General features: G+C 44.6%; 1 long non-coding RNA gene across 1 annotated transcript; it reads left to right on the forward strand.

Annotated features, from left to right (window-relative positions):
* The first annotated feature begins 4253 nt into the window (after nt 1-4253).
* On the forward strand, nt 4254-6285 carry LOC121782316. The gene is made up of 3 exons (XR_006046293.1): nt 4254-4275; nt 5667-5737; nt 6225-6285. It is a non-coding gene; the product is annotated as an uncharacterized LOC121782316 (long non-coding RNA).
* The last annotated feature ends 2080 nt before the right edge of the window (nt 6286-8365 follow it).

Raw genomic sequence — 8365 nt, forward strand, 5'->3', positions numbered from 1 at the left:
GTTTAATCGAACGAAATGCTTATTCCGAGTAGGATAAGTAAGCCACCAGAACAAAGACTCAGTCATGGGTATGTAATGAAAGCCATGGAGAAAATGCAAATACTTTCGTAGCTTATCTATGACGAAGCAAATCCCATCAGCAAGAGGGGTTCGTCTAAGAGGTGGCCAGGAAAAGCTAAAACTGGAGAGACATTCGGGAAAGATGAAAGCTTGATAGCATCGCTACCCTCACAATCCCTACTGTGAAAGGAAGAACCAAAATTCTCCTTTAAAGAGTTATCGGAGAAGAACCGATTGGGAGCCCTATAATACAGAGCAAGGGCAAACGTTAGCAGTAAAACGGGAAGAAGTATTCTACGATTTGCCACACCTCAGTTAAGCGGCTCAGAAAGGAGCTGTCGATAGAATTTTGTGTTAATCTAGACACGAGATCTAGACCATGTTGGAAATTCATGCTAGATTATCTCACCACGAATCACTTAGTCGAACCAAAAGGGCATGGAGACAGTAGCGTTGGGAGAAAGAAGCCAACACCTCCACATGCACTGGTCCAGTATTCAAGGATTAACGCGAGTAGAACAAAGTTTGTGCTAGATCATGACGAAAGAGTCGCGATAGGCACAAAAGCACCTTGGAAGTGGTGAAAGTAGACTACCTCAGCTAAGCGAGAGGTTACGAGGTCAATATGCAAGCTCAATGACTACGATTACGATCGATGCAAGCATTTGAGAACTCAATATCTGACGATGAAACCTAAGATTAGAAATGGCTTCATCAGCCAGACGAAATGAAACGTCTAATGGACGACTTGAATCAGTCATATTATCTCAGTCACCAGATAGAATGACGCTTAAGGAACAAACAAGAACTTAAGACCCAGTTACAAGAATAAGTAGACCTGGATTCATCTGACTCAGTGTATCGCTTTTGGGCGCAACAGTACTCTTCGTGAAGAAGAAGGATGGAACTTTGCGAATGTGTGTCGACTAACGAGAGCTGAACAAGTTAACCCTCAAGAACAAGTACCTTTACTAAGAATCGACGACCTCTTCGACCAGCTGCGAGGAGGTGGTGTATTCTCGAGGATGCACTTGAGGACCACCTTAGAGACGTTAAGAGCCGAGAAACTCTATGCTAAGTTTAGCAAGTGTGAGTTCTGGCTTAACGAAGTGAACTTCCTTAGACACAAAGTGACAGCAGAAGGGATCCGAGTGAACCCTGCTAAAGTTGAAGTCGTGCAACATTGGCAGTCACCAGCGACGCCCAGTTAAATTCGGAGCTTCCTAGCACTGGCAGGATACTACCGACGATTCATGGAAGGATTTTCTAAGATAGCAAGGCCAATGACTCAACAGCTCAAGAAAAGAGTTAAAGTCGATTGGACCCCAGAATGTGAAGCAAGCTTCCAACTGCTAAAGGAAAAGTTGACCACAAGACCAGTTCGACTATGTGGTGTATACAGATGCATCGAAGGTCGGACTCGGGTGCGTGCTGATGTAGAAGGGCAAAGTGATAGCATATGCGTCACGCCAGCTAAGGTCGCACGAGTTGAACTACTCGACGCACGACTTGGAATTGGCGGCAGTGGTACATGCATTGAAGATTTAAAGACATCATCTCTATGGAGTTCGATGTGAGATCTTCACAGATCATAAGAGTCTCAAGTACTTCTTTGAGCAGAAGGATCTAAACATGAGACAGCGCAGATGGCTAGAGTTAGTCAAGGACTACGAATGCGGTATAAATTACCACCCAGGCAAAGCCAACGTGGTAGCAGATGCTTTGAGCAGAAAGACTGCGCCCCAAGAAGCTACTTTCCTCACACAAGAGGAAGAGCTTCTCCGTGAATTCGCCAAGATGCGACTGGAGATAGTAAGAACCCCGGAAATGGTGGACAGCAGAATTTTCACTTTGGTCATAAAACCAGACTTAAGGGCCAGAATCATCGACGCCCAGAGATGCCACGAGGCGTTAGAAAAGATCCGTCTCAGAGTGAGGACCGGAAATGGAGACAGTTACCGCGATGAGGCGGCTAACGCTCTCACTTTCGAAGGAAGACTATGCGTACCCAACGAGGAGGCACTTAGGAACGAGATCATGAGTGAAGCTCATGAGACGCCCTACACTGCCCATCCTGGAAGTACGAAGATGTATCAGGACTTGAAGAAGCAATATTGGTGGAATGGCATGGAGAGAAGCATAGCTTCGTTTGTAGAAAGATGTCTGGCTTGCCAGCAAGTGAAGGCTTTACATCAACGACCCTATGGGAAGTTGCAGCCTCTCGAGAATCCAGAATGGAAATGGGAGCATACAGCAATGGATTTTGTGACAGGATTGCCAAAATCACATCGAGGAAACACTGCCATCTGGGTGATTATAGATCGCATCACCAAAAGTGCTCACTTCATACCAATTCGTATCACATACGGATCTGACAAGTTGGCACAGATTTATGTGCAAGAGATTGTGCGCCTACATGGTGTACCAGTAACGATCACCTCAGATCGAGATTCAAAATTTACTTCTAGATTTTGGATAAGCCTACAGCGAGAGTTAGGCACTCAGCTGAATTTCAGCACATCATTCCATCCACAGACGGACGGACAGTCCGAAAGGACGATTCAGACATTAGAAGATATGTTAAGAGCCGTAGTGCTCGACCGTGGAGTAAGCTGGGAGCCAGTACTTCCACTTATAGAGTTCGCCTACAACAACAGTTACCAGGCAACTATTGATATGGCCCCATACAAGGCACTCTATGGGAAAAAGTGTAGATCACCACTTTACTGGGATGAAGTTGGTGAGAGAAAGATTTTCGGACCAGACTCGGTAGAGGAAATGATAGAAATTGTCCGACAGATCCGAGGGAGAATCAAAGAAGCTCAAGATAGACAGAAATCCTATGCAGATGCTCGCAGAACGGATTTACAGTTCAAAGCAGGAGACAAGGTCTTTCTGAAAGTATCCCCATCAAAAGGGATAACCAGATTCGGCGTCAAGGGCAAGCTGAAACCGCGTTTTATCGGACCTTACGAGATCCTAGAAACAGTCGGCCCTGTGGCGTACAGATTAGCGCTCCCGCCAAACTTCGGGAATGTTCACAATGTGTTTCATGTATCACAGTTGAGAAAGTACGTGTTTGACCCCAAACACATAGTGCACCAAGAAGAAATGGTGTTAGAACCAGATTTGAGCTATGAAGAAAAGCCAGAAGCAATTCTGGACAGAAAAGTTAAAGAGTTTAGAAATAAAAATATTGTAACAGTAAAGGTCCTATGGAAGCATCACGGCCGCGAGGAGGCGACGTGGGAGCTCGAGGACTAGATGAAAGAGAAGTACCCACAGCTTTTTACCTAACCGAGACAAAATTTCGGGACGAAATTTTTGTTAAGGGGGGTAGAATGTAATAGCCGAGACCTAGATTCTCGAGAATTCTTAAGAAATAAATACCAGCTTTTATTTAACGAATGAAAGAGTATTTTTATTTCTTGAGAAATGGTACAAATTACAGTTTTCAGAATCTCAAAACTAAAGTTACAATCTTTGACGACGAAAATTAAAAGTTGAGCTACTACACTATTACATTTAGAAATCCCTAAGGGCTACTTTGGCCTTCGTCACCGGGCCGTCTCGGCCACCGATTTTCGAACGAGCCGGGAGGGCGAGACCACGAGGGAAGACAACCTCGTTGGCCAGCCGCAGCTCCTGCCAAAGTGCACGAAAAAGAGAATTAGTTGCATGAAATAAAGACAACTAAAAGAAGTGTTAAAAGGGGAATGAGTAGCCTTACCTTTCCAAAGAAAAGAGGAAGGCTTGGTCGAAAGGGGCAAGTCCAGCCAACAGATTTTTGCACCGCAGTGGCTGCACTATGCAAGGCTGAGTTTTTGCAGCTCTTACCCCTTTATCCACCAGCCATAGTCCGGAAATCAGCCCCCACAATGCCACCTCTAGTGTGCACCTGCAAAAGAGACAAAATCCATGAATGAATCAGAGTACAAGGCAGCACAAAACTCCAAATCAGTTAAAGGATGCTGCAGGGATGGCAGCCAACATGGGGCAGCCTTAAGACTTATTCTTTCCAGCCAAACAACAAACCTAGCAGCTTTCAATTATACTTCCCCTCTACATAAAGGAAAAACCACTCAGCCTCATTCTCCCTCAACACCACAAACAATCAATACAGTGAGCCAAGAGAGAGAGGGACCGAGGCAGCAAGAGGATTGAGGGAGACCAAGAGCCGAGTTACAGATAGCAGCCAAAATCAACACACAGCAGGTAACCTCCCAACAACTCAGTTGCATCATATAGAACACAAATAGCTAAAGCATGAGAACTTAAGAGCACAGAAGCTCAAGAACATAGGAGCATGCTTTAGAATCCCACATCTTATCAGACCAGTAAGTGAAACTGAGGATTTAGAACTTAGGACGACAAAATAGTTGTTCCGCAATCAAGTTTCGCAAATAAATCAAATAATAGGTGAGTGAGGGACTTAGCTTCGGGTGGGCTTGAGGGGCAACGAGAACTGAACTGCGACAAGGCAGCTGGAGCAAGCCGACGGTCCGGGAGAAGACCGCGTGGTCAGACGCCGTGCTGAGTGCACGACGACAGCAGCACGGTCAACCGCGGCCAGGCTCGACAGTGACATTCCTCTTGCCTGCTCTGATGGTGTTGAGAGGTAGCGACCTGACGAGAAACAGCGACGAACGGCGCGACCAGCGTCTCCACCACGAACAAGCAGCGACAATTACTTGCCGAGTCGGGTGCAGAGGCCGCGGCGACGGGGTGTCGCGACAGCGGCGGTACGTCAGAGAGAGAGGGATCTCTGGGCCCCGATCAACCCTCGCCGGAGACGGAGGCAGTGGAGACGGCGTCCACTGGAGTAAAGGAAACGCAACGAAGGGGGGGGCTGTTCCCACCGAATCCGGCGGGTGCGAATCGCGGTCGACCCATGACGCAAAGGGTTCGAGCCAGCGGCGCTCCGACAGCCGAGCCGAGAGGCCCGTCGGCGATTCTCCGATTAGTGGAGAGGAACAGTGGTTTCCCGATTAGGGATTTGATTTCCTCAGTTTGAGGATTTCTTTTTGATGAAGATGAAATGGGAGAAGCATTAGACGGATGGGAGTATATTTTGGGCCTCTCTTTAAAAAAAAAGGAGAAATAAAGTCTGGGCCATGATTTTATCTCTTGGGCCTGAAATTATTTGAGTTGGGCTAGATTTATTGTGAAGGAGAAAAGAAATGGGCCAATTAATTAAGCTGGGCCTTAAATTAAATATTCGGGGCCGAGAATTTTTTTAGGTCCATTAACTTGGCTGAAGCCATTATCCTGGTTTAAGTCAAAAGTATAATGGAATTAATTCCCTAAGCCACGGAAGGAGCGAAAGGTTAAACCGTGTGGGATAGTTTTACGAAAAATAATTAAAGCTGACTTTTTAGTCACAGAAAGTATTTTAAAATACTTAAGATAATCCGGGAATATGTTAACACCCGAACAGATCGGCCAGATTCAGAATAAATTAAATTGTCGATTTAATTAAAGAATTTAGATCTCTAAGCTTTAGAAAGAAAGAGATAAAATAAAAGAGCACACGCTTAGGCATGCATTCATGCAAGATACACAATTATTTTTTAAAGCCTAATTTAAGTATATTAAATTTTGTAAAGGAACGTCGTCGCTCGACGAGTAATCTCAGGACAAGGAAAACACCCGTTTTGCAAGAGTTTAAGCAATTGAGGTGGGGTTTCTCTTCCTTCTTTTAAAGCATGCTTTATGTGAAAATATGATTATTTGAATGAGTTATCATGCCATGTTTTGTTTTATGATTGCCTATCTGTTGGCTATGCCAACCCAGTTAAATCGAATTCGGGTCCCAGTAGGTCAGTAAATCCTACTCGGACTAGTGTACACATAGGGACCGTGAGCTAGCGCTAGGTTGGCCGGTCCGTGGGTCGTGAGCTAGCGCCAGGTTGGCCGGCCCAGTGGTCGTGGAATGTGGCCACATTCCCGATTCACGCAGCTGATATGGCATATCATCAGAAGTTTAAATGACTGCAGTCTATTTTTCAGAAAGAAATAACAGATTTTAGTGACCGGGATAGATTTTCAGTAAAACCCCGCGTTCACTCAGCTTGGCTGACAACTAAAAGAAAAACAGTTTTCGGCATGAGCCCACTGAGTGCATCAAGTACTCAGCCCTGCATTTTGTTTTCCTTAATGTGCAGGTTGATTGTTGTCGAAGCCGAGGAGGTGTTGGGACAGAAGACCAAATAAGTAGGAAGGTAGCGGGTGTAGTATGTCTTCATACATATTACATCTGTCTTGGTACTCTTCCGTTGCGCAAATTCAGAACATTCATTTAACAAAGACAATTTCCCATAACTACTCTGATTCAGCATGATTTGTACCCTCAACACACTTCAGACAATGTTTCTTTTGATTTAAGCATCTTATGACGAGTTAAGACAGTTCAGTATGTTAGTCGCGAAATAGCTACACTTTCTTTGACTAGGGAGATGTGGTCGTGACATAAATATTCTAATATACTAGTACAAGACTTGTTTTCTATAATAATACTATTAAATGTATAATACTATAATATTTATTGATAAAAGATTTGATTAAATTTTATTATTTACTACTAAATAAATATATATATATATATAAACAGTATTCCGGTTCAACCAATGGTTCGACCAGTGAACCGGTTGAACCAGTGAACCAGTAATGACGCCGGTTCGCTTGCCGGTCCGGTTTTTAAAACATTGGACTTAGAACAAATCCACAGAACATCTGAACAAATCCACAAAACTTCAAATCAATATTTCATAGATTCATAGAAGAAGCAAGAACGAAAACTATATTCTCCTTTTCCCAATTCTCATAGAATCATCAATAGAGAGAACAATTACTTAAAACTCTCTACGATGATTAATCAAGAACGACGGAGAAGAAGCAAAAACTGTAGAGCGGATGCGTACCTTGATCCATCAAGAATTGAACGGCGGAATTGTTCCAAACTATCAGAGACGTTGATACGATTATTATTATTATTATTATTATTATTATTATTATTATTATTATTATTATTATTATTATTATTATTATTTAGTTAGTTAGTTAATTATGGATTTGCATATCTTTTTCATATCTTTTGTCTTGCTCATTAAGTTAGTATCCACTATTATAAATAGTGGACATTGTTCTTTAGTTCAATCATTCAAGAAATATCAATTATACTTCTATTTTATTTTCTCTTACTCTCTTTCCTTTCAAACGTGCAAAACGCACAAAACCCTAATTTTGACGTCGGATTGATCGACAGGCAAAAGCTCCGGCAACGTTCGACGCAAAATCTACGAGTTAAGGAACTTCATCCTTAACAATTGGTGCTTTCATCGAGAGCTCTTCCTCCGAATCACTGTCTACATGTCGTACGGCTACACCGGATATCAACTCCGGCAGGCGGATTACCACCCATGGCAGCCCGTACCTCAACCCCTGCTCCATCCGATCAGAGCGTTAGATCAACAACCATCTTATCCATATCCACAGGATGGGAGACTCCACCCACAACACCATCCCTACCGAGCCCGTCAACCCACTTCCTTGGACCCGCCATGGCTGCGCCAGGAAACTGCGTATCAACAACCATCTTCCTACGAGCCAGATTTGTACTCGCCACCACCGCCCTCTTGTTGGGACCCGCCAAGGTTGTGCACGCAGCAGGGATACTCTCAGCCTTATCAACCGCCTCATCATTCGAATCCTAATATTGACGAGCAGACCGTGAATCCTTACTACCAACTAGGAGCGTACCAGCAACGGGCTGTTGACCAGCTGCCTGCGCAGCCGCCCTATACGGGCTTCGATTTGCTGGAACCACCGCCATATTCGGGTTCGGAGCCTCTCGGCATGGCACGTGATCCGATGACGCCGAATTTAGAACCGAACCTACAGTTGGCTGCCTTGGTTTCACAGCTTGAGCACTTGACTGCAACTGTCAAGCAATTGACGTCTCGGATGGATGCAAACAAACGCTGCCTGGGCGATCCACACGCCGCGACACAACCTCCACCAGACCCTATAGCCAGTGTCATGTACACGGAGCCGGTATCGTGTCCCCTACCACAGATGACAGCCGCCGCCCCAGCTGATCTCCATCACGATCCATCTAGAACCTCGCTACCTGTTGTCGGTGCTATCCCGCCTCCACCAGCCACAATATCTCTGTCGTGCGACTCCAATTTTGGGTATGACTCGATGGAATTAATTGTCGTTGATAATGATGAAGAGGAAAACGATGTTATTCATACTAGTGTTGATGTTAGTGGACCAATTTATGGTAGTAAAGATGACATAGATG

This window comes from Salvia splendens, chromosome 20 (assembly GCF_004379255.2).
Source record: "Salvia splendens isolate huo1 chromosome 20, SspV2, whole genome shotgun sequence".
NCBI classification, from domain to species: Eukaryota; Viridiplantae; Streptophyta; class Magnoliopsida; order Lamiales; family Lamiaceae; genus Salvia; species Salvia splendens.